Here is a 27,985-nt window from a genome sequence, read left to right on the forward strand (position 1 = left end):
AAATAAAGAAGTCCAAGGGGGCATGTCTGCAACTCAGAACAGCAATAGTGAAATTTATTAATTAGGCACGTATTTATAAATCTCTTGACAAGAACATTTTTTTAAAAGATTTTATTCATCCATTTGACACAGAGAGAGAGAGAAAGTGAAAGCACAAGCAGGGGGAGCAACAGGCAGAGGGAGAGGGAGAGAGAGGGAGAAGCAGTATTCTCACTGAGCAAGGAGCTTGACCCAGAGCTCAATTCAAGGCCCCTGGGATCATGACCTGAGCTGAAGGCAGACTTCTAATTGGCTGAGCCACCCAGGCGCCCCAGAACAATTTTTTTAAAGTAAATTTTCTTGCTTTCTTGGGTATTATTAGTATTATTTGCACAGGAGATAATATTTTACACTTCTGTTTCAGAGTCATTGATTTTTCTTATACATCAGAATCTGGGTAAGCCAACACTTCTGTGTACAAACAATTGAGAGATAGTTGTCACATTTAAAATAAAGTTTCACAGTAGAAATGGATCAGTAGTTATTTATTTGTACTTATTCATCTGTACTTATTTATACACTCACCGCTGCACAAAGAATTTGAGACAACCATATGTTTCAAAATGACAAAAGTAACAAAGAACAACATTAAAATTAAGAACAGACCAATAGGGCCAAGAAAAAAAGGAAAATACAAATCCATCAACATAAAAGCTGGGTTTGAACTTCAAATTTGGTTACATGAATGGTTTTTCCATTTGAGACACAAGTCTTTGTTGCTAATTCACATATCAGATTCATTTCATTTGAAACATTAAAACAGCAATTCTCTAATTTCCAATTATTAATATTTATTTCAAGAGAAAAATAAACACAAGAACTGAAAGAAGTAGTTGGTGCATATATGTCCCCATATCTACAGATAAAAATCAGAAAAATGATGTAGGCTATGATTACTTTCAAATAGTTGAACAGTTTTCAAAACCAGTCCACTTTCTCTTTCAAAGCTCTGTAAGGCAGAAGATAAAACCAACCTACATTTTTCTTCTGCTCCCCTAACATCGATCATGGGTGATGACATCTCTACAAAGTTGCTTTAAATTGAACAGTCCTTTAAACTAATACTGTATTCCTGAAGTATTCTTAAACTAATACTGCATTCTTAAAAGTATAAAGAAGATGAAGTTGGCATCTAGGAAAAGAGAAAGACTCTATTGATCCCTGAAGAGACATTATGAAAGCCAAAGATCGCGTAAGCAGTCTGTTTGGCAGTGGCAATAGTGCAAGGGAAAGCTATTACTAAATCGGACTGTGCCCACCGGGCTGCAAGAATCTGCACACTGGATCTCATTTTGCTATTTGCAGGATTATTTACATTTTCTGCAAATTGGATAATACATATGTGTAAGACAAGCAACATTGCTTCTTAAATAAAGAAATTGTTGCTAAAAGAACAAATAAGTGATTGGCAAAGCCAAATCTGCTTTGGTCAAGTTCATGACCACATCTTTTTTTTTAAAGATTTTATTTATTTATTTTTCAGAGAGAGAGAGAGAGTGTGAGTGCACAGGCAGACAGAGTGGCAGGCAGAGGCAGAAAGAGAAGCAGGCTCTCCGCCGAGCAAGGAGCCCGATATGGGACTCGATCCCAGGATGCTGGGATCATGACCTGAGCCAAAGGCAGCTGCCCAACCAACTGAGCCACGCAGGTGTCCCCATGACCACATTTTTTTTTTAAGATTTTATTTATTTATTTGACAGAGAGAAATCACAAGTAGACAGAGAGGCAGGCAGAGAGAGAGAGAGGGAAGCAGACTCCCTGCTGAGCAAAGAGTCCGATGCGGGACTCGGTTCATGATCGAACCTGAGATCATGACCTGAGCCGAAGCCAGCGGCTTAACCCACTGAGCTACCCAGGCGCCCCAGAAAAAAACATGACCACATTTTTAAGTCACAGATAAGATCGCCAGAGTGTCTACAGAGTCTTCCTGAAAAACACCCCAGTTTCAATGCTGAGAGACTCGGTAAGTGCATTTTACACCTTGGAAGCTCCTAATGGTGGGGGCAGGGGTGATATGCACATGGACGTGAATAACACTTTCCCCTCCTAGTAATGGTTTTTTGACTGGCATAAGTTGTCTCTTTGATACAAGCAAATTAACTGTTTTTCTAGCTTAAAATTTTAGAAGAACTTTTTTGCAGGTTTAGAGGATGCTTTGGAAAAAATGACATATTATTTTCCAGGAACTATAATCATTAAAAACTTTGGGAGGAGGGAAGAGATTCATGTAAACTGGCACTGTACAACTCAGGAATTCTGAAAGCTGTAGTTCCTCTTTAATAGAAAATGTTGACTTTTCCTTATGTTGTGAAAGGGAATGACTAAATAAATGACTCTTAGTTCTGGCTTCCAATTAAACTTCAAAAACAGCTTTCCATGTCCAGTGACTTCCTGAATAGTTCTTTCACTCCATCTCAGAATGCGCAATAATGTCATATTTTGATTATTATGTTTCTTCTTTGTTTTAATTGGTTTATTTTATCGCTGGTCTTGCAGAGGTACTGCGCATTTTCTATGTGTCTTTAAGCCTGCGGCCAGTAAGCACTTTCCTTATGCCTACTGTGCCAAGGGAAGAGGAAATTCCTCAGAAATGATCCTTGACCTGTGCTGCTTGGACACCAGCAGCATGGCATCATCTGGAAACTTACTAGAAAATCAAACTAATTTGGGTCTCCACCCCAAACCTACTGACAAGCAATCTGCATTTTAACAAGATCCCTAAGTGAAGCAAATGCAAATTAAAGTTTGAGAGGCATTGCCTTAGATAAGCACATTTACTTTTCCCTGTTCAGGGATTTTTCTTCCTGGCTATCCTTTCACTTAGAAAAAATGTAAGTGTGTGACCAGTGGCCCATTTTCAGGTCCACATAAAATAAAAGTAATATTTTTATTTTATATTAACCTATCTTCTATGTATTTGACCTTTTTTATTGTCTGAAAACATCACTTTCAGGGCAGGGGGATTCGTTTTATTATAGCAAGATTGTAAAGAAAAGGAAAAAAAGAGTTACAGCTCAGCCTACAACATCTATTTTTTTTTCTGCAAAAGATGAAACACTTGAAAGTCAAGCTTCATTAAGAGAGAAAGATTTTCTACCAACCCTATCTTTCCCCCCTTTTTTCAAATCACAAAGCAGATGGATGCAGATTCTAAGTTTTTTCCATAGAATAAAAAAAGATATCTATTCGACCTATTACTTAGGTCATGAATTTTTCCCTTCATTAGTTTTACTTGGAAAAATTGTATATTTATGGAAGAGCCACAAATATACTACAGGGTTCTCATGTACCCTTCACCCAGCTTCATATAGTGTTAATATTTTACAGAATATGATACAATAATTGGAATTAAGAAATTAACATTGGTACCATACTCAGACTTTATTTGGATCTCCCTGGTTTTCCTACCAATTTTCTTTCTTTTCCAGGGTCCAATCCGTGATACCACATTGAATTGAGTACATTAGTCTCCTTCTCCAAGCTATGATTGTTTCTTGGTCTTTCCTTGTCTCTCATATTACAGTTTTGAAGGGGAGTAGGTGGAAGTTTAATAGAAGGTCTCTCAATTTGATCTCATGTTTTCTCATAGCTAGACTAAATTTATAGGTTTGCGGAAAGAATGTCAGAAAGTAACGTTAGGCCATGAGCGCTTATCCTTAATGTATAAGGATATGCTGTGGAGGAAATAAAAAGCCAGAAGATTGCTTCTTCGGGTCCCCAGAGATGGTAGGGAGAGAAGAGAGACAGAAGCAGCGCAAGTAGATAAGATGGAATCAGGGTTCTGGTCATCAATATCTCTTCCACATACACCTTTTAGGGACTAATCTTCAGGGGAAGAGCAGTTTTGCAATATCTAGGTAAGTAAAGGGTGACTTGAGGCCATTGGGTAGTGGCTCACTCCCAGATTTAGGCTCTAAGCAATGATGTGTTGGTAGATGTTTAACAGCTGGCCTAGGGGAGGTGGAGATGAGGGAGAATGGAGCCTTGATTTTTTTTTTTAAGATTTTATTTATTTATTTGACAGAGAGAGACACCGCAAGAGAGGGGATACAAGCAGGGGGTTGGGAGAGGGAGAAGCAGGCTTCCTGCCAAGCAGGGAGCCTGATGCAGGGCTTGATCCTGGGACCCTGGGATCATGACCTGAGCAGAAGGCAGACGATTAATGACTGAGCCACCGAGGCACCCCTTGAGCCTTGATTTATAATTCCTCATTTCCATGGTGCAAATCCTTCTACCTTGGCTGATTTGAAACTATCAACATGATATCACTGAACAAAGTTAGAAAAGCTGTGCGGTAGTACATTATTATATAGTATCTCTACCAAATATATATATGCAAAACATAGGTTAATAGTCCAATGTATTTAAATAAATAGGAGATGAAGATTTTGAGTATTAATTATCTTTGCTTTTAATATAACTTGTTTAAATGTATGTTCTTATCATTTAATTTCTAATAATGGCCATGTTGAACAATTAGAGTGCAAAATTCCTGAAAAACTAAAACTTGGCTAGGTTATGAGCTCCTTCCAGGACTCCAGTTTCTAGGGGTTTATGACTATTTGGCTCAGCATCACATCCTCTGGGGCTCAGAAGCAACTGAACAGAGGTGGCAGCAGGTGGGTAGATGTACAGGACTTAGAATCATCCCTGCCAGGACACCTGGATAGCTCAGTTGGTTAAGCCTCTGACTTGATTTCAGCTCATGGCATGATCTCGAGATCATGAGAATGAGCCCCACATGGGGCTCCAAGCTCAGTGGGAATTCTGTTTGAGATCCTCTCTCCTCTCCCTCGCCTACTGCCCCTCCCCCTCCTTCTCAAATAAATAAAAAAATCTTTAAAAAATCAAAAAGAAGGCATTCCTGCCTCCTAATGGCCTTTACGTGGAAAACAGGAGTCTCTGGAACTTCTTACTTCCCCAGTGAGACTACTGGTAGACTAGCAGCCATCTAGGAGCAGGGAAAGAGGCCACAGGGTTGGAACTTGGGCACTATGGGAAGTGTTCAGGGCTATGGCCGCATACATCATTCCTAAAGATTAGATGGGACCTCGTTTCATTTCGGTGGTCCCCATTCCAGAGAAAAAAACGAATCCAAGGATCACGGAGTCTCTAGAGGATGGTGCATGCTACAAGGGTGCCACAAGGATAAAATAAGACCCCTGCCATCTTGTATACCCAAATGCTATCTTAAGAAAGAGAAGGAAGAGGGTAAGAATCTGAGAAAGACTGAGTCATCTAAACAGCATTACTCAAAATGTGATCTATGGGCCAGTGCCAGTCCACAAATGATTACTGGCCTGAAGTGAGATAAACACAAGTAAGAATTAGTATTTAGACATTTTTATCACAAACCGCCATTGCCAGGACATTCTAGCATGTGACCAGAGGACTTGTCTTGTTGAACAAGATACAGGCCAGTGCAGATGTGTTGAGCGGGCACTGTGAGGGGCTTATGCCATGAGCTGCAGAGTCGTCATACGCAGGACGACCATGTATTTGATCCAAGGTAGAACAGAAAGGTCAACCAATTTTAGAAGTATTAATCTAAGACTTTTGAAACCCTTCACCTTTGAATAGGAATAACATGCTGAACAGTTTGAACCAGAGGTTCCAAAGTATGTTCCTTAGACCAATAATAAGCATCAACCGGGAACTCCTTAGAAATGCAAATTTAAGTTGCTACCAGATGTACAGAATCAGAAACCCCGGGGGTGGGCCCAGCAATCTGTGTTTTAACATGCCCTCTAGGTGATTCTGCTGTATGTTTGGAGTTTAAGAACCACTGGTTAGAATGTTTTAAGTCAAAGAATTGTGTTGGAGCTGCAGAAAAAGAAACACTATTAATTAAGTGCAAATTATTCTTGCTAGAATGCAGAGTTGGAACCCATGATGATCAGACCAGGTAGATAAAAAGAAAAAAACTGAATTTGCTTTGTGTTTCTGAGTGATACACAAGTGAGTGAGGCCAAGATGCGAAAGCTGAATACTTTTAGTGGGTGATCCTTTTTTATCTGCCTCTGAAAGCTTACCCACAGGGCCCGTGACTCCACTTTGCAGTGTAATTCATTTCCCAGCCCACACCAGCTTGTTGTTGTTGTTGCTGTTTTACCAAAACAGGGTCACAGTATAGGAACAGAAGACTACTTCTCTAGCTTTACTCTCACCGCATAATTGCTGGGCTTCTGGCTTTCCTACATTCCTACAACTACTACTGTTAATAGTTCAGGAGGCCCCCTTGGCTCTTTTGTGTCATCTGTCCTTTTCCTTCTTTGCTCTCCGTTCTTGGTGCCCTAGTATGTAAGCTTCTCCATGTTTCTGCTCCTCCCAGGCAGGGTTGATGCAGGTCGAGCTTAGAATCTGGACAACCTGGACATCGGCTATATCACAGCCCAGAAATTCTGCTCCCCACCAGTGCTTCATTTTTTTTTTTTCTTTTTTTTACTGGGGGAAGCCTCCCAGGGCTCAGAGCATCTGCCAAGGCAGTCTTTCTCAGCCCATGTGCACTCACGTCACCTGGGGCTCTTGCAGTCATGCAGGTCTGGGCCTGCAAGTATAGGGTGGGCCTGAGGAGCTGCATTTCTCACAAACTCCCAGGTGACACTGACATTGCCAGTGTGTAGGCAATATTTTGAGAAACAAGGCTTAGATCAGTGATTCTCCTGCTTTCACATGGTTTCTCCCCAAGTCTTCAACACAGCTGAGAGTGCAGAGTTGTAGGGTGGCCATCTGCCCTGATTTGACAGGGATTATCCCCAACATCCTGAATGCTGGGCAAACCCAGATGATTGGTCATCCCTACAGCCCAAACCACTCTGAACAGCCCTCATCCCTCTCCTCCCCACTCCCTCCCCACCTGACACTTGTATCTTGGGCTTCTAGACTCTCTCTTAAGATACTGTTTTCCACCCAGGCTCTTCATTTCTCTTCCATCCAATACCTTCCCCTTGGGCAGACCCATCTCCACCAGCCCTAAAGACAGAGCTGCATTTTTCAGGTAGTGAGGCCAGTTGTAGGAAGAGCTGCCCATTTGTCTTGGTATGGAAGGTTCCATTTCATGTTTCCCCGCAGCTGGTCAGGACTAAGAGGCCCCCCTGAGATCAGTGAGGACCATATTTAGTAGTTAACTGATTTATTTTCATAGAAACGTTCTCATCCTGTCTGGTCTCTGTAGACCAAGCAGGTTTCTCCAGTGCTTGGGAATAATGCCGGCTCTGCTTTGCCTCTTAGCTGATGATGTGGCTATTATCTGGAATCAGGAAAAATCAAAATCTTTCACTCTGGGGCTTGGTGAATACAATGTGTTTTCCAGTATTTCCAGTGGTGCTTTATCGAAGCCATAAATTCTTTTAGGCAAAGCTTCATGCCTCATCATCCTAGAAATACAGCTCTGATTATATCCATCCGCAGCTAAAAACCTTCATTAACACTGAATTTACAGCAGAATTATTTCCAAACTTCCTGCATTAGTACAAAGTAATGGTTCTCAAAACTTTGCTTTGCACCAGAATGACCTAGAGGGATTGTTGAAACAGATTGTCTGCCCCACCCCTGAGTTTCAGATTCAGTAAGCCTAGGTGGGGGTCCAGGAACTTGCATTTCTAATGAGTTCCCAGATGATACTGGTCCACAGAACTTACTCTAAGGACCACTGCTTCCCACCCACCCACCTAGCTATGGATTACAATCCAAAACCCCGCTTCACCAAATATATTCAAAGACAACCCTTTATTCTCTGTTCATATTGCATGTTCTCCTACTCTGTGACTTTGTTTTGTTTCATTCATTTATTTATTCACTGTCTTTGTCCACTTAGGCTACTATAACCAAACACCACACCTGGGTGGCTTAGACAACAGACGTTTATTGTCACAGTTCTGGAGGCTGAAATGTCCAAGATCAAGGTACCAGTAGATTCAGTTCTTGGTGAGAGCCCTCTTCTTGGCTGGTAGATGGCTGCCTTCTCACTGTATCATCACATGGTGGAGAGAGAACATGCTGGTGTCTCCTCCTTTTCTTGTAAGGGCTAATTCCATCATGGGGCTTTGCCCTCATGGCCTCATATAAACCTAATTACCTACTAAAGACCCCCCACCTCCTAATACTACCACATTAGGAGATGGGATTTCAGCATATGGATTTGGGGGTGGGCACAGACATTCAGTCCACAACATTCATGGATTCGTTCACTCAATCAATGATTCATTGTTTTATAACTTCCCCCTTTTTTGTTGACATATAATTGGCAATAAAAATTATAAAGACTTAAGGTTTATAATATGATTTTTTGTATATACGTCATCGAACATTTCTTTTTAAAGATGACACAACTGATCCTGTCAAATGCTCTCATGGAGTTTATGGTATAAGGGAAGAGAGAAAAAATTTACCCTTTTCATTAACAGAGTGCTTCGAAGTTCCCCAAGAGATCTCACATGCAAGCTCCCCATTGGTCTTTTCCAGACCCCTGAAAGATCAATGAGGCAGAGGTTATTTTACACATTTCACAGATAAGGAAATTGAAGACCAGGGAGTATTTCAACAGAGGTATTGCCAACCCAGGTCTTTCCAGTCCCAGGTTAATGTTTTTTTCCACCAATCATGCTACTTCAGTCTTGGTTCACTGTATTCCCCTCTCACTGTTGCCCAAATTGTACCTCTTCTTTAAAGCCTAATCACACCTCCAGCATGAAGCCTTCCATGATAACCATAATTAAAATAATTTATCCTTCTAATAAACAAAGACAATACTTTGTCTCTCTACTGGCACTTAAATATATACATATTTATATATGTATTTTATAATTATAACATAATATATTATATATGTTATATAGTTATATATATTATAAATATATGATATATATAGTTATACATTATAAATATATATTTATATATTTATTATATATACTGGCATTTAAATATATATATTATATATATATATATATATATCCCAATCTCCATGAGAATAGGATCACTCTCCTTTTTGTTACGCATAACACTCAGCTCTCACCTTTAGTAGATGCTTACTAAAGCTCTAAGAAATGAAAAAAGAATAAAGGTTGGAGAGATGAAAATCCCACCCACTTTCTGAATCAATGGTTATATACATTAGATAATTAATGAAGAATAATATATTTGAAGAGAAAGCAGAGTTCTGCATTATCTCTTTATTTTCTATCTTCCATAATGGTGGTAGGGAGGACTAGCACTCAAGAAGTTTTCCTGTTCTAACATTTTGCCTTCATAACGTAACAGATAAATACTATTACTCTTGTTTTCAAGTGGAGATCCTGAAGCCCAGAATTGTTTATAGACATTTCCCCAAATTCTGACACTGGTGGCAAGTTAGAAAGGGGGCTATACTCAATTCCATTTAACCCCATTGGCAATACGAACACATGAAATCACCTCCAGTTATACTATGACAACAATAAATTGTCCAGCATTTATCTACATAGCAAATTAATTCATTGTATAGTAATAATCTTGAGGCATCCTTTAGTAACATAATCTCTCACCTTATTATTGATTTGTCATTGATTCACCATTTGCTGGTTGAATCTTTTGATCTATTTCTGCAAAAAGGGAAAGAAATTTCACTTTACCGTGTGACCAGTCATCACTAATTGTGAAATGCTGGCCTGAGACAGTGAATCTGTCTCAACACGTGGTATTGTGTTATAACAGAACAATCTATTAGAGAAGAGAGTGGAAAAGGTTTGTGGTAAATCCTGGAATAAAAAGTGGGGGTGGGGAAGTTAGATCCAGTTCCATGAAAAACCCCAAAAGAAACAAAAACTTTAGCAACAATGTGAAGCTCATACATTAAAGCAATTTGTTACACATTTATCATATCTTAGAGCTGAGAATTCTTAGAGAATTTAACCAAAGGACATTGCCGATTAACATCACAGGGCCTTGACAGAGAGGCAGGTAAGAGACAGATAGCATTCAGGAAAGCGCTAACTCACCTACAGGGGTTCAGCCCTGGGTTCTGCAACCAGTCTTATAAGAGCAGAGACCTGCAACATCCTAAAAACCAGACAGACACATGAAAGGTGATCTTTCTAACAAATGTATGAAATACCAATTTGCATCTTTTCCTCTTGTATGTACTGCAATATTCTACCTGACAAACACCTGTTAAGTTTTAATTGGCAAGGGTTATTTCAAGGTCTTAATCATTTCATTAGCCATTAAGACAGCTAACAGTAAATCTTGGCATCTACCGTTTTTGTTTTTTGTTTTGTTTTTTTTTTTTTTTTTGCTTACAATTTCAATGACTGTTTAAAGGGATGAGGAAATTTTATAAATATCTTCTGAACTTCCTGGATCTGCCAGGTGGAAAAAAGTTTCAAAGCACATTTTCAGGCCCTCTGGGGTGTTCAATGCAGAAAAATTAAGTTACAACCAATGTCCTATTTCATAAATAGCTTTCTATCGTTATTCAAACTGTCAGATCAGGGAGCTGGTAAAAAGTCATTCATCCAGAGAAGGGTAAAAATTGAGGAAAGAGATAACTATTTTCTCAAATTCACTGATGATGATGTTAATATAATATTGGCTTCAATGGGCAGTTCGATCACGCTTCTCCTCAAGATAAAATAAAAAGCATTTCAGACATTTGATTATCACTGCTTCTTAGAAAGAGTTCAGAAGCTCCCCCTCAGCCAATGGTTCTTGGTTCCTAGATATCTTCGCACTGGGGAATTCTTAGTAAGGATGAAGATCTATATATAGAAACAAAACCTATTCCTAACGTGTGTGCCTATCAGGGGACAGGCAGGAGGGAATTGTCATTTTGTCTAGTCACTCGGGCTCTAAAATGATGAGGTTTCTTGGTAAAATAACAATACTACTAGATCACGCTTACATACTGAACTTTCAGACAATGTTCTAAATACATTTTAAGCGTATTTAATACTCACAACCACCCTATGAGATCAGTACTATAATTATCCTCATTTTATAGGATAAGCTGAGAAACTTAGAAACACAAGTTCAACAACCTGCCCAAGGTCGCACACCTAGTAGGTAATGACACAGGCAGTCTGGCTCCAGAACCTGGGTTCTTACCCTATATACTCTATTGCTATTTTATGTATAAAAAGTGGTATTTTTTATATGAAGCATGACATGTGTGTGTGTGTGTATGTGTGTTTGTGTGTATGAAACACAATTATTAAAATTTTGAGAAAATGAAAACTGGAAGAAGAGAAAAGGAAGAAGTTCTACGAACTTCTTGTCATGAGCCTTTGGGGATATTTGGTTTCAATCATATTTATATGCATATTTTTTATTTGTTGTAGTTCTAGGATTCTGATTTTTTTTATCTTATTATATCAGAAGTATTTCCTCTGTTGTTAACAGTGTTCATGATGCTCATTTTTAATACCTGCATAATATTACATAGACTGGGTATATTACTCACTTGACAAGTCTCCAGTTGTTAGCTATTTAGGTTATTTCCAGCAGCCCAGGGCAGGTTCAAGTGCAGGTTGTGTAGGCAGAGAGCCTGGTTCAAATGTCTGTTTCTCTACTCACCAGCTACATATTCTTCAGCAAGCTACTCAACCTCTCAGTGTTTCAGTTTTCTCATCTGTAAAATGAGGATATTAGTAGTAACTACTTGGGTTTCTGGGACGATAGACTGCATTAATTGTAGTAAAGCACTTAAAACATTGTACAGTTATCAGTATCGTGAGTGAGTCTATAGTAAACATCTTTATACATAAAACAATTCATATTAAAAAAAATTATTTCCTAGGGGTGCCTGGGTGGCTCAGTGGGTTAAGTCTCTGCCTTCGGCTCGGGTCATGATCCCAAGGTCCTGGAATCGAGCCCCATGTCGGGCTCTCTGCTCAGCAGGAAGCCTGCTTCCCCTATCCCTCTGCCTGCCTCTCTGCCTACTTGTGATCTCTCTCTGTCAAATAAATAAATAAAATCTTAAAAAAAAATTATTTCCTTAATAGATATTCCCAGATATAAGGCTACCAGGTCAAAAGAAAGGAATCTTGTTTGTTCTAATATCTGATTTACACTGCCAAAGAGTTTCCAAAAAGTATTACATAGATTTCTATGCCACTAGTTACAGAAAAAGAAACCACTTTCCAGTGTACTTTGCTGACTTTGGGTATTAATATTAAATCTTCTATTGCTTTGCCTTCTCCTTCATCAATCTGTTCTTCAGCTGTTTCTAGTTTGCCCTTAAACCCATCCACTGAGTTAGTTTCTGCCAGTTTGTTTCTCAGTTCCAGAATTTCCATTTGATTTTTGTCATAGTTACCAATATGCCAAAATTCCCCATCTTCTCATCTAATTTTGTTAATTTATTAAACACAGATATTTTAAAGCTTATTATCTGGTCTGTAGGTGTGGCTGGTAATTTTATTGCCAGACATTGTGTAATGAAAAATTGTAGAGATAATTTGAGCCTCTGGGTGATCACATCTTTGTCAAGTGGGGTTCTACCTTAGCTTCTAACAGGTAGTTAGAAGCTATATAAGAGATCTCTTTTGGATTCCTGGCTCCCTGGGTTCTCTGCTTCTCAAATCCTCTCTGCCCTGAATCTGTGATGCTTTTAAACAAATATTTGCTAGATTTTATACAGGTTTTCAACTTTTTCTCAGAGGATAAGTTGATCTAAATGAAAATAATCTGTAACAGCTGGGAATGTAAATCCTTGACATTAATTTTAAAATAATTGATTAAACCTAAATACAGCTTATTTTTGTTTTAGTGTATATTTAATTGATTATTAGTAAGGCTGAATGTTCTTACTTTTTTGCAAATATGTTATATATCATCTTTTGTGAAATGTGCTTTTAGTGTTATCTCTATATTGGCTAAATATAATTCTATTTTTATCTCATGTATTAGTTGTCAGCTGTGAAGTTTGTATGAGCTTCTGTTAATAACATGATTATTGACCCTTTTGTAATGTTCAAATAATTGTCCCTTGCCTACTGCTTGTTTGTTTTATTGCTGTCTTAATATAACCAAATCTATTTTATCTTTACTTTGAGATTTGTTACAGTATTTTAAGCCTATAAAAACAAATTCTTTAGATTTCCTACAGTTTGAGTTTTGCTATTTTATATGTGTATCATGAATATATAATTGATTTTTTCAGTTAATCACTCCATATCTTATAAAATATTTGTGTTCTGACATTATCAAATATTCCATTATTATATAAAATATGATTTATTTTGACCATATATTTTGCCTCATTAATTTATTTTGGTGTCAGTATCACATGGTTTTAATTATTATAACTTTAAAATATATTTTAATATATTTGATATGATTAGCCTGTCCTCATTACTTTTCTTCCTCAGAACTGATTTCTACTATTCTTTCCTACTTTCTTTTCCAGATTTATGTTAAAATCAAGTTCCTCTCACTGTACAAAATGTGAAAAACAAAAGAGGCTTTATTACTAGATTTCCCATTATGTCTATACTTTGGAAAGAATTAACAATTTTTTAGATTTATTTATTTTAGACAGAGGGAGAGGGAAGGGCAGAGGGAAGTGGGAGAGAGAATCTCAAGCAGACTCCCCGCTGAGTGAGCCTGAATCAGGGCTTGATTTCATGACCCAGAGATCATGACCTGATCTTGACCTGAGCTGAAACCAAGAGTGGCACACTTAACTTTTAAGTGCCACCCAGGTGCTCCAAGAATTTATAATTTTAAAATGTTATTTTTAAAACCAGAAACCAATCTTTTGACTAATTTAATTTTTTTATAGCTCTCAAAAGTTTCATTTAGATAGGTAACATATTTCCATTTAAACTCAGTTTTATATATTTTGTTGCTCTTGTAAAATAAATCTTTTAGAGGTTTATGTTTAAGCTAATGGTTGCTAATATTTAGAAATTCTACTGATTTATGTTAATAGTCATATGCTTGCCAATATTTTACTAATTTTGTCTATTCACACTTTTATACACTTCTTTGGGTTTTCAAGATATAAAAATATTTTTCCAGTCATAATGATTGTTTTCCAAAATATTTTTGAAATAATAAAAATAAATAAATTTCCAAAATATTTTTCCAGTCATTCTTTATAGGTCTTCTTTCTTTATTACTTTAAAAAAAGATTTTATTTATTTATTTGAGAGAGAGAGAGACAGCACAATGGGGCAGGGAGGGCAGAAGGAGAGGGAGAAGCAGACTCTTTGGGGAGCAGGGAGCCCAACTAAGAGCTCGATCCTGGAACATCGGGACTATGGCCTGAGCAGAAGGCAGATGCTTAGCCAACTGAGCCACCCAGCTGCCCCCAAGTCTTCTTTCTTTAGTGTTTTATTATATTGATAAGGGCTTTAAAAGTGTTTAATAACATTATTATGGCAGAACCATTATACCAACTTTTACCCCATCCTTGTTTTTAAACATGTATATGTCTAGTTTTTTTAAATTAATCTTGACTATTAGTTAAAAATATTTATTATGCTAAAAATAGTTTATCTTTTCTCTTATCTTTTTATCAGGCACAAGTATTAAATTTTATCTAACACATTACAAACAATCTATGAAAATAATCATTTACTTCTTATTTAATGTACCAATACAAAATATTTCATTAGTTTAGTTTCTAATTTTGTAAACTTTTGCACTGCTTGGGTATACATTATTTTTATTATTTTGCTGTGATGAGCTCTACTGACTTTTTAAAAAGTGCATTAAATTGTATTAGGTTTAAGCTTATTTAAGGCATTATTTTTTCAGTGTCATTATCCCTTTACTAATATTATAATAACAATAGTTACAAAATAGTCCTTTTTGTCTTATTTATGGTTTTTTGAAAAAATTCTGCTTGTGACCATGTTAGGCTGCAAATTTTTGTTCTTTTAGAAAGTATTTCTATGTCATTTTTCTTTAAATATGACTCTTAAGCACCACCAAATCATAAGACCTTTATTTTAATTTAATGTGAAGATCTTTCCATTTGAATAGAGAAATCTAAGACATTTATACTTGTCATAATTTCTAGCTTGATTGTACTTATTTGATACTTTCTTCTCAATAATTCCTTATTGTTTCGTTTCCATTTTGTCTTTTGAACTGTTTTATCTCCTACAATTATTTATAAAATAGATATTCTTCTTCCCATTGAACTAGTATCTATATTAAATTGTTCACAACTACCCCTAAATGTATTCTTAGCTAATGATTTAAAAATAAAGCAACAGGGACGCCTGGGTGGCTCAGTTGATTAAATGTCTGACCCTTGACTTCAGTTCAGGTCAAGATCTCATGGGTCATGCGTTTGAGCCCTGCATTAGGCTCCCTGGTCAGTGGGGAGTCTGCCTGAGATTCTCCCCCTCTGCCTGCCCCCGCCCCCGTTCTCCTGCCATGTGGTCTCTCTCTAAAAAATAAATAAATAAATAAGCTTTCGTTTTCTCCATCTCCTCTTTCCACATTGTGGTTATTAGTTTCAGACTCTTCTTTTAAAATTAAAAACAAAAACAAAAACAAAAAACAACCTCCTTTTAGGATTAATTTATTAGAAACATTGCTTCCTTAGAAGAAAAACATCTAGTCATTAATATCAATTCTTAGTTCATTTCAATTTTCCCTATATTTGATTCCTTTATTACTTCATCTTGACCCTGAGTGCTTAGTTAGCCCTAAGCTTTTTTCCTGGAATTTTCTAGTTTTGATTTTTTTTATACATCTGACCACTTAGTGATCTAAACAGTATCTCTTTGCAACTTTTGCAGAAAGTACTCTAAGTTGTTATACCTTCTGACACTTTCCTGATGTAAAAATGTTCTTCTGTTGCTTTTATGTATGAGCCAATAATCAGGCAGGCATAAAACTTAAAGAATCAAACTTGTTTTGCTTAAAATTATGTGAGAAATTACACTTTGGCCTGAAGAATGTTCTTGTTCTGTAAAAGAAATATGAAGACAATCTACAAAAATATGTTTCTGTTTTCTTAAACACTTGAAGGAATTTTGTTTTTTCTAGAAATTTAAAATTTTACCAGCCTATTACTAGGCATTTATTTCTACCCCTTAATTTTGCTCAAAATTACAATATTACTGTAATTTTTTGTATAAAGAAAGTTTTCTTCTGTCATAAACTTTGATTTTTACTTCTAATCCACTTGCTCTATTTTCAGGGGAACACCCATTATTTTATTCATAAATATAAAAAATGTTTATCTAATACTAATAGCATATACAATGTGCTAAGCCCTCTGTTGGGGGTAGGGTTACAATAATAAGATATTTATTGCTCTCAAGGAGCTTATTTTCTAAGTTAGACCTCCATAATTTCTCTATCCAATTTCCTCTTACCCTTTAGCTTTTATTCATTTTCTTTGGATGTTTAGACCAGTTATGAAGTTTTTCTTCTGTATCCCTAATTTCTATTTCTGCAAAACAGAAATTTTACCTACTGAATTTTTCATTTAGTCACAATCTATTCTTATTTTTACCTGTTCTTGTTTAATTAAAAACAATATAGTCCCTCCTGCTATATCGTTATAATTGCATTCCTAAAAAGCCCCATATTATCAGTAGGTTATTATAAAAACAATTATTTCAAGGAGAAAAGGGGTTGGGGCTAAGTAGTTTCAAATGCACAATAATAAGATAATTTTACTACCGTAATTTCAATAATAAATGTGCTTTTATATTTCTAAGTGTTTTTAACTCATGGGTCTATCAAAACAAGTAAATATGATTCTCAACATACCAATCAAGTAATGTAAGACTTACAATGTAAAGTTAAATCAGATCTTAGAAAATGGGTTACTACAACCATAAAATAAATTATATTACAGTTTGCAACTCTCCCAAGTAAAGAAAAAACTGTAACACCAACTGATCAACCAGCCATTCAAACAAACTTATTCCAAATATTTTTATGGAGTAACTGCATGTCTACATATATAACTATAGTTCTAAATATGCCATCATGTTAAAATAATAATAGCAAGTACAATGCAAATAATGTATCTTAATGTATCCACTATGTTATCTCCAGTTCTATCTATAAAACCACAGGAAGTAGGAGAAATGATTGAACTTGCATATGGGAAACAACCAGTTTCTGGTATACGTCATGTGTTGGGATATATTCATTGCTTCATTTCCAAAATCTGCAAGGAGACCCAATAAAGTGGGAGCCCAAGAGAAGAAGACCTGAGGTCCTCAATGTGCTTCCTTCCACAAAATTCCACTTTTCCTGTAAGTTTGCAGTCAGCTTCTAGCATTTACAATAGATTTTAAGTCATTGGTGCACAAGGCCCAAGAAGCCATCAAAGGGAAGTCTTACCTTTGGTTATTAAAATTTCGAAATGCAATTCTGGCCAGGGACAACTTTCACCTGTTAGCATAGGAAACTCCCAAGGTATGTCCACTCTGCAGGCATAGGAAACTCCTAGTGTGTCAGGGCCAGCAACATAGAAGGCCACAGAGCATGTGAGAGAGCAAACTGGAATTGATGAAGTAACCTCTTCATTCCTTCCACTCTCTAGAATATGCTTCTCACATTTTTATTGTTGATTCATAAAATTCTTTTTCAGGTGGTTCTAAATCCTTTAAAAAAGTAATTCACCAGAAGAATGTTCATATAGTGCAACTCATTTGCGTCTTCCCAGAAGTTCCCCAAATTGGAATCTTAAAATATGCATATTGGGATGAAAAAACAGCTTAAAAACAGTTTTGTTAAATGTCTGTTTTTTTAATTCAATGAATGATTTTAAAAATTAGCTTCATTGTTTTTTAATTTACCATCTGTTAACTCAATAAATATGAGTTCTTAAAGTTAACCTAATTGTCTTGGAATTTGCTGTTTTTGAAGCTGATTAAAGTTATTTAAATTAATTTTATTGTATATCCAGACTAGAACAAAGCATGTCTGTGTTTGAATAGATCTTGGCTAATAATTTACAAATAAGGGTGCTTGTTTTTAAAATGGACTAATTTTGTTTCTGGTCCTTAATATATATCAGTCAACCTGTAGAGATGCAGAGATGCTGATGTTAGATACTCAAAGGGATAGTATACCAATATACCGAAACTATTAGCCATTAAAATCTAAACAAGTATAAACTTCCAACAACTCTGTCTTTTGTCTAATAAAGAGGAAATCTGGAGAGAATATCAATTAGAATGCTATTTCTTTTCACCCTATGTTCCCAAGGATGAAAGGAGTTGCTATGTTTTTTAAATATCATCCTGCCTCTGGTCATAGTTTCTTAGACTAAGGATGGACACTGAATCCAAGTGAGCCAATCAGACTCATCCCTAAGAATTGTGAAGACACAAAGATGGGCCTTTCTCTGGGTGGCTTGACGGAAACATCCATAGTGCGAGAACAACTGGCAATCATGATATGCTATGTAACTGAGTAGAGGTAACTTGTATTGCCATGAAAAAGACAGAAAAGAAATATGGAGAGAGAGGATTGACTGAGTTCCCTGTAGCACTTCAATACATCTACTCCCAAAACCCAACTGTACCCTTGACTTTGGATTCCACAAAAAGCTCCAGTTGTGCTTTTCCCTTTTTGCTTAAGCTCAGAGTCCGCTTCTATCACTTACTGAAGTCGAAAGAACTTGAACTAATGTACAGAAGAGAAAATCCCACTGGTAGTAATGATTGTTTAATCATGGGTTTTTAAGGCTTTATTCCCCCCCGACCCCATTTTCCTTTAGATGAGAAGCTCTTAACTTTAACATGTAATTTAGCTAGTCTTTCTTTTATGGTTATTGCTTTTATGGCTTTTCTAAGAAAAACTGTCTATCTCCAAGTGATGTTTTCCTCTAAAACTTTATGCTTTTAATTCTACATTTAGATTTATAATCCACTGGCAATGAATTTTCATGTATGGTGTGAGGTAGGGATCAAGATGTTTGTTTGTTTTCTGTATAGATATCTAGTTATCCTAGCACCATTTGTTGAAAACACTTTTTTTGTGTATTGGGTTGCTTTGGTGGTGGTGAAAGTTGGCCAGGGTGGGGGTAGGCGTCATCTGAAGCCATCTGAAACTAATGACAGAATACTAAAATGCTGAGACAGTTAATTTGTTAACTTTATTAATGAGTTTTAAAAAATAATAGTAACATCTTCACTTAAAAGAATGAGTAATAATTCATTCATCGGAATTAATTTCTTCCATAAACTTGCATGTAATATACCTAAAATATATCTCACGACTAATAGTCAAATCTGTTTTCTGTTTCATGCTGTTATCAGCTTACCCCTTTCCATTGTCTATATAATATGCATCCATTCATGTTCCAGATATTAAAAGGAACAAGGCATACTGAGATCCAGCCTAGGACTATATCTGTGAGATGGAACAAATTACATACATCCAAGAACACTAAATGAAACAAAACTGATGACCAAGTCAAAGCAGAATTCAACCACTGGTCCTGTCCGTTTGTCCCTCTTCTTTGTATCATACCTGGAACTTTTGCCCTCTAATTGTATAAATCAGCTTCCAAGTTGTTTCAGGAAGATCCAAAATTAATAATGTTATCGTAGATTTGAGATGACCTTGAAGTGTGATCTCGAAATCCATTGATTCCCAATGTGTAAGTCACAGATGACTTGCATACAAATCATCTTCATGACACACATAGAAAGTCTTTAATATTTGCCAAAAACTGGGTAAATGCATGAGGCAACTGGCTCAGGAACTCTGAGTATCCTGAGCCCTTCCCAGGCTCTGGCGGGTCATCTTTAAGACTGAAAGGTTCAATATCTTGGCACACTTGTTATCCTTTTGTACCATAGCACTTGGTTTATTCTCATCTAAGTACTTCTAAAAAATGTGCAGTAGTGGATGAAAAATTTATAGGTTTGGCTAATAAGCATTATCTATTTCTGGAAAAAATTATCCCCAATTTATCTTGGAGAACAGTACCTCCCCCATTCTCAGCCTACACAATTTGGGTAGTGTGAACTCCTAAATCCAAGGTGGGCATTTGGCCCAAGGCTGTTGAGTTAAAGAACCATAGCCCTTGACCAGGGTTATAAGTGCAGGTATGAGCACATGATACACCTTGATACAGTCACAACCAGGTGTAGTTCTTTTGCTGGAAACTTTGAGAAAGAGGAGTGCTCTTTTGTTGGAGTTTCTGTATCAGAAGAATAGAAGATTGGAGGGACTAGCTTATTACAGTGAAGGGAAAACTAGACTAAGAATGAAGTTAAAGCAGAAGTTGACACAGAAGAAAGCAGAAACAAGAGATAGTTGGTGATGTTATTTGAGCAGATATACCTAATTATGCCTAAAGTACTTCTTACACTGTATTTCCTACTAACATGTATGTTTGTTGAGGGAGTTCAAGGATAAAAAGTGAAACAAAACTTTAATTTATAATTTGGATTTCGGCCCCTTTCAACCCAGGTTTCCCAAATCCATATGGATCACTGGATCCCTGCTTTATTTCTACCAAATCTGAATTTATGGACATGGAGCCGAGTAATCTGCATTTTTTAAAAATATTTTTTATTTTTATTTTTTTTTAAAGATTTTATTTATTTATTGGACAGGCAGAGATTACAAGTAGACAGAGAGGCAGGCAGAGAGAGAGAGAGGAGGAAGCAGGCTCCCCGCCAAGCAGAGAGCCCATTGCAGGGCTCGATCCCAGAACCCTGGGATCATGACCCGAGCTGAAGGCAGAGGCTTTAACCCACTGAGCCACCCAGGCGCCCCGGAATCTGCATTTTAAATAAGCATTCTATTTAATTCCCATGCACAGTAAAATTTGAGATATACCACTGTGTGGGAATAAGGAGTGAAAAGAACAAACATTCCCCACCCTGATATTTGTCGACATCAACAAAATAGTTTGTTATAGAATCAGAACTACAGTCCAGTTTTCTTCTTTTCTTCCTGGTAACTTGATTTCCCTAAGGTCATGCACTATTACTTTTTTCCCTACTCCAACACATTTTTCATCTAAAATGTAAACATTTACTAATGGCAAAGATTCTACATTTGGGTAGCATTTATAGCATATAAAAATAGGAGGTGCTTTAACAATTTTAAGATAAATGTTACTAGTGACTATGTTCTGGACTTGGCAAACATTTCCACAAAAGTTATAGAAGAGAAAAGAATTCCACTGTGTGTGTAGCTGTTTTAATACAAAAATAATTTCTTCCAAAATCTTTCAGTAAAAAATAAATATTCCAGAAATAGAGGCCATAATTATTCTCCAGCTTTGAGTCCCCTTGGCACACCAGCAAGTCACCCAGGATGTTCTTGCTTCTTTCTACCCCACTTAAATTTCAGTCAATTCACTTTCACTGCTTGTTTACAACCCAGGATTTCCTCTTATTAGAATAACAATGAGAGCAACATTAACAAAAGAAAACACCGTCTTTATTGACTACTAACCCTGTGGAAGCCCAGGCATTTGCTAACTCCAGGAGTTGAGTACAGTGGTAATCCCTACAAAATGGATGAGGAAATTGAAGTAGGAAACTAAGAGACTTGCCCAAGGTCTTGCTAATGACTAGCTGAACCTGGATTAATCCAAGCAGTTTGACACCTATGGCTGCTCTGCCTACATGTATATAAATTTTGTCTATTTTTCTTTTTAAAGTTCACTAAAATATTATAATCTGCTCATGCTGCTTCTTTGTATTCAAAACTCATGGAGCACATAAAATGGGTGGGTTTTATTCCATAAATTATACCTCAAGAAAGATGAATTATAAAATTACAAACTGTAGAGCCAAACTGCTAAGAATCTAAAGACTTGATTGCCCAATGAATTGAGTGGCTTTAAAGATATGGATGTGCCCCTGTATATATAATGTGTGTACACACATATACACACACACTATACCATATCGAGTTTGGCCTTCACTAAAAATATGCATAAGCTACACAAAAGGGTGCCCGTGTAGTTTTACAAAGCCTGGGAGTACAGATTTTAGGGCCTGCTCCAAGAGTCATGTATTTAGCTGGCATTCCTTTACAAGGTAGGACATTAAGCTTAGTCCTAGATAATATTCTGATGCTGTGCTGATCTTTATGTCCTACTCTAAATGATGTATGCATTTTTAAAAACCAATAATATTTATCTAAGTGAAATAAAAAAATTACCTGTGATCAATATAAGATCATTGTGCTCTTGAAAAATTAACAGTCTAACAAAGGAAGCATATGGCATAAGGTGTCCTCAAAAAATGTGCCCTCCTTCTAAAACTTCAGTTTTTTACTCTTTCATTCATTAGCTCTTCAAATATTTATCAGGTGCCCCTAATAAACATGGAAAGTTGTATACTATAAAAAGGGCAGTACTATAGACGGCTTTGCATCATCCCTCAAATGATATTATGGAATATCAGTTACAGGCCCCCAGGCTCGATTCTTCCTGTCCACTTTGCCACCAGAGAAATTTTTTTTTTTTTTAAGATTTTTATTTTTAAGCAATCTCTACAGCCAACACGGGCTTGAACCCACAACCCCGAGATCAAGAATCACATGCTTCACCAACTGAGCCAGCCAGCTACCCTCAGAGTGATCTTTCTAAAGAGTTCTGTTGGTGTTACTCCCATCCTTATAACCTTTAATGACTCCCTACCTCATAAGGTAGGAGACATTTGACTGGTGGTCTTTACACTGATTGTGATCTGGAGACATCTTTTCTCCCCACATGTGTACTTTAAGATGAGGTAAGCTTTCAACATTTAATATTTCCACTTTTCACATAAAACCAAATTAGCAACTTCTCTTTAACAATTGGATGACGAGGGGCACCTGGGTGGCTCAGTTGGTTAAGCTCCAACTCTTGATTTTGGCTCAGGTCATGATCTCAGGGTCCTGGAATAAAGACCTGTTGGGTGGGAGGGATGAGGGCAGAGGCCTGGGTCCCTGCTCAGCTCCCAGCTCAGTGGGGAGACTGCCTGAGGAATCTGTCTCCTCCTCCTGTCCCCTCCCCCTCCCCCACTCTCTAAAATAAATAAATCTTAAAAAAACAAAAACAACAACAACAACAACAGAACAAAACCCAAAAGTAACCTCAACTGGAAGACCTGACACTCGGCATTATTGGGCAGAAAATATATTCTCAGGATTGCCACGGTTTTCACGCTGCTTATGGTCTCAACTTGGTCTGCTTTGCTCACTTGTTTCCATGCTTGGCCTAGAGTAGACAGAATTTGCAGTCCGACAGACAGGATACAGCTTGTCTGCAAGGTTCTTAGTTTGTAGTTGCTTGATTTCATCCTTCCCAAAGATCTCATGTTCCAGCCCCACCGAGTTCCTGGTAGTTCCCTTAACAGCAAGCTTGGACATCCTCAGTGCCTTTCCTTATATTAGTCTCTCTGATTGTAATAGCCTCTATCTTCCTTTTTTTTTTTTTTTTTTTTTTTGCCTAGAAGAGACTCATTTATCCTCAGCACTTAGTTCAATTCTTCTATGCAACTTTCCTAAATCCCGCCAGAGTTATTTGCTTCTTCCCACATGTTCCTGTAGCACTTTGTGCTTCTATTGGCATTGCAGTGGCTTTTCCTTCTGTGAGCCCAGTTTGAAAATGTGTTTCTTGAAAAGAACTCTTGACCATCTCCATATACACAGTCCTTAATAGAGTATCTGGCATGAATAAGCGAGTATTTATTGAATGAACAAAAAGATAGATAAGTGAATGAATGAATACTTTCATGAAAGTTTTTTATTTGTGTTGCAAAATTTTGATGTTTAAAATAAGGGAAGTAACTATTCAAGACAACATTTCAAAATCTGATAATGATCATGACATCTTTAGATAACACTATTTTTCCCCCCAGATAACACTTCTCAAAAGTTCCTGTTCATGGTACCCTTTCTCGGAAAACAAGTCTTGAAAAAATAAAATACATATAATTTAGGAAATACATAAAGAGTGGCTTAAAATTGACAGGGCAGTGCAATTTGGGGGGAAGGGGTGGGATTGTAGGGCTGCATTCAAAGAGAGAAGAGATGGTGAAAAAAGTCACAGCATGCATGTCTCCCTATAATTTGGTGGCCTCTCCAGCAGTGTTTACCTTGAAGAATGAAATATTTAGGCCACAAAGGAGAAGGATGGGATTGTTGAGCTGGAGGATATCAGTGCTCAAGGGTCACTAAGAGTATGTTAGTCCTTAAAAGCTGTGCACCATAGCTCTCTACTTTAGGGCGCAAGGTAGGCTGCACTATCTGGCCTCACTGTGATGATTCTATAGAACCATGCAACTTGTCCTGGCCAATGAGTTGTGAGCCCAAATAATGTGAGTTACTTCTGGCTATAGAATTTAAATGCCAGCCAGACACACTCTGAATGATCTTTATTTTTCCCATAGCAACATGAAACACTCAGGATGGTGACTGTTCTATCAGCCTGGGACCCTGAATGAGGAGACATGCAACAGACAAGCTGACTTGCAGGGGACTCAACACAACCAAGAAAACAACTTCTGTCACTGTAGATCACTAAACATTCGAATTGTTTGTTATTCTGACACAAGATCTCTCTCCTGACTAATAGAACATATTTGCTCTGCTTGGCAGAACTAAGACTAATGGTTGGAAGTTTTAGGGTTTATAGGATTTATGAGTTTTAGGGTTAAAAGTTTTAGGGAAGTCTGTGTCAATTTTGTTCAATTTTTAAAAATGTAATAAGGTATAAAGTATAAAGATGGAATGAACTACTTAGGATACTCCTCATTTATACAAACAATATACATTGAACTTTACCCTGTAGTAACTCTTCTGTAGATAAAATCTCTACCTTGAGGTAGGTTTAAGTGGTGAGTTCCCCTTCACTTAAGGTGTTTGCCTTGATAGCCCCTAAAGGTTTGACTTGACAAATCAACTTCAAAAATACATTCCAACCAGGAACTTCAGGATGGGTACTTCCTCTCATCTAGAAAAGAAAAAAAAAAATCTATTTTCTCAAATGTTCTTTGGATTTAATCTATTTACAGACCTATTAAGTTGTCTTTTCGCATTTTGATGTCATCTGGCCACCAAATAAACTCATTGAAGGCCAATGCTGTTTTAGCTCTCCTTTCCATCTTTCTGACACTATTTAGTAGGCAATATTTGTCTTCTATTCCCCACAGGAAAATAATCAGCTTTGACCCTATTTATTATTTTTGACCATTTGATATGTTTCATATTTACTTGTCTTTCAACCATTTAAATCAGATTTGGACTTGTTAAAAAAAAAATCTAGGAGCAGAAATATATTACCCTAATAACTTTAAGGCAAAATACCTTTTTCTTCCGGAAAAAAAAAAAAAAAGGCTTATCCTAGTACTATTGAATTTGTGGCCAATTACAATATTTCATTAACATCTTAATTCAGTAAGTATTTAATGTATTCCTACTATGTGCCAGGGGGCAAGGTTTACAAAAGAGTTTATCAAGTTATGTTACTTAATGCACTGTACGCATCATTACATAATTCTGTACTATAATAGAGCCTGTGAGCTCTCTGTTCAAGACTATTTAGGGGATAAAAAGCAAATTCAAAAGGTTGGGGAAAATGTTCTTTTGGTTTAATGCAGGGGAGAATATCACACTTTAGATTTGGGGGATTTAGTTGATATTTCTGGGAAATAAGTAAGAGTGTATAAGGGAAATAAGAGTGTGTAAGGAAGAAAAAAATTGATCTTTTTTTTTTTTTTGTATTTCAATTTCTGTTAAGCTTCACTTCAGCCTTTCAGAACTAGAGAATCAGCTGCCTGCTATAAGAAATTGCTAATAAGCACTAATTAAAAAGACACAGAATTTTTTCTTTCCATTCCAAACCTGATGTCATTCCCAGATGGAGATATTGGTACTAGTTAGGCAATTGAGCATTTTGGTAAAGTAAGGCAGAAGATTTGGGGTCTCTTGGATCTATGGACACAGAAAGTGGTCCAGGAGGGAAAACTTGTGTTTTGTTTTGCCCATGGCATTGATACCTTTTTGCTTTGCTTCGTAGAACGAGGAGCTGAAGTGGGCACTTGTGTCTTAGAAACGAGGGATGAGTTCACTAAAATAACACTAATTCATAAACTTTTTATATCTTTGGAATTGTTGCCTTTGCAGAAAACGATAATCAACTGAAAAAGATGGACATTCCAGTGGATCCAATACCACTGATAGGAAAGAACTGGTATATCAGAAAGCAGCATGAATACTTGTGCTATCCTCCTTTATTTAGAAAAACCACACAAAAATACAGCACAGTTGATGTGCTGTTACCAGGACTTGAAAGTAGAATCAACCACTGTGTAAAAGATAAAATAAGACTGCACGGAATATGAGGATTTTCCCAGCGTGCTTTATTCATAGACATCTGACAGAAGAGGACCTAACAGAGCTTTTAGGAAAAACTGAATTCTCAGCCCACAGTCACTTTCCAGGAACTTCACTGCAAACAGTGCTCTGCGCTGGCGGGATGGAGATCTTAGCAATCTCCCTCCTGCTTCCATAGTTTCCTTCTCTCTAAATACAATTATGTATGGGGACTTAATGAGAGAGCAAGCCTTGTGTGAAAGGAACTCAAGAAAGTGCAGCTTCTAAAAATACACCGAGGCGGCTCTACAGTCCTTATTGTTACAAACTGACGTTTTGCAGTTCAAGCTATGAACCTAACAACTACACACACACACACACACACACACACGAAGAAAAAAAAGTAGACTGTTTTTCCTTTTTGCAATCCCCTTAACTTTGAGTAAACAGTAGTAATTTTCTGTTGTCATACTCAATGCAAATTTCCCCAAGACGACACAACACAAAACAAAAGACGTGTCAGCTTCCCACGAGCGGGGTGGGGATGGAGGATGGCACGAAGAGAGGGGCAAAGTTGATGGAGTTCTCACTTCTCCTTAGCCTGGGGTCCTGAACCTCCAAGTCACTCTGCTGTTGCAGGGGGTTTCGGACTTTCAGTCACCTTCTGGGCGGGTTCCCTTGCCCCTCTCCTCCGCCAGCTCCCTGTCATTAAATTCGCATCACTTGCACCCTTTGCTTCCAGAAGAAACTGGACCTCTCAGTTCAGAGTCTTTTCCCAGTGGACAGCTGCCGACGGGAGGATACATATTTTAAACAAACAGGCAGAGGCGAGGGGTGGGGATCTGCAAGAGGGCCCCCCTTCTTCTCCTTCCACCACGTGTTCCTCAGTTGGGGTGCAGCACTCTTGGATGGGTGCTGAGAAGGGCGAGGGTGGGGTGGAAGAAGATGGACGGAGCAGGCTGTAAGGGAAGGAGGCCCCCTAGGAGAGATCGTCTCGACCGAACATTGACGAGAGAAAAAAAAAAAAAACAAAAAACTGGCCCATATGCCCCTAGTGGGGAGCGATACACCCCACGCGGGCTGTGTTTGGGGGGGGGGTGCGTAGGGCCCTCTCACCTGACTTCCTCCTCTGCTGGCACACACACTACAATCACCCCCCCCCAAAAAAAAAAGCCCAGCCAAACAACGAACAACAAGAGGAAGCCGCAGGCGGCAAGAGGAGGGGTGCGCGTGGTGGGGGCCCGGGAGAGGTGAGGGGGCAGGGTTGGTGGGCGTCGAGAACCGCGCCGAGAACCGCGCCGCGCACCCCTAAGCGTACTCCCAGGCGCCCACACTTACCCCTAGCATCTGAGGGTCCGGTCTTCGGCGCCAATCCCAGCGCGCGCCTCTCGCCCGCCCTCGTCCCTCCGGCCCGCCGCCCCCCACACCCCGGCCGGCGCGCTGGGAGGGAGCCTGGGAGCGGCGCGCGGCGGCGGCGGCGTCGGCTCGGGCTCGGCTCGGCTCGGGCTCCAGCGCGCTCAGTGTAGCCGGCGGCCGCCGAGGCTCCACCGCCAGGGGGAGAAGCCGGGGCGGGCGCTGGGGAGGCGGGCCGGGCCCTCGCCGCCCCGCCGGCCAGCCCGCGTCGCACAAGCTCGGGAGCGGCGGCGACGCGGGGTCTGCCGAGCCCCCGGGCGCAGCGTGCCCAGCCAAAGGAGCCGCGGCTGGATGCGCGCCC

At 38.2% G+C, this 27,985-nt stretch overlaps 1 long non-coding RNA gene across 4 annotated transcripts; it reads right to left on the bottom strand.

Moving 5' to 3' along the window:
- Positions 1–4,505: 4,505 nt before the first annotated feature.
- LOC132009966 (uncharacterized) lies at positions 4,506–27,700 on the bottom strand. 4 transcript variants are annotated; one of them, XR_009402110.1, is made up of 5 exons: positions 27,610–27,700; positions 11,474–11,641; positions 10,014–10,074; positions 8,430–8,506; positions 4,506–7,415 (listed from the first exon to the last, which is right to left on the bottom strand). It is a non-coding gene; the product is annotated as an uncharacterized LOC132009966 (long non-coding RNA). The 4 variants fall into 4 exon arrangements; XR_009402109.1 differs by having other exon boundaries at positions 4,506–8,006; XR_009402108.1 differs by adding an exon at positions 24,776–24,910 and having other exon boundaries at positions 4,506–8,506.
- Between the last annotated feature and the right edge of the window lie 285 nt (positions 27,701–27,985).

This window comes from Mustela nigripes, chromosome 2 (genome assembly GCF_022355385.1).
Source record: "Mustela nigripes isolate SB6536 chromosome 2, MUSNIG.SB6536, whole genome shotgun sequence".
NCBI lineage: Eukaryota > Metazoa > Chordata > Mammalia > Carnivora > Mustelidae > Mustela > Mustela nigripes.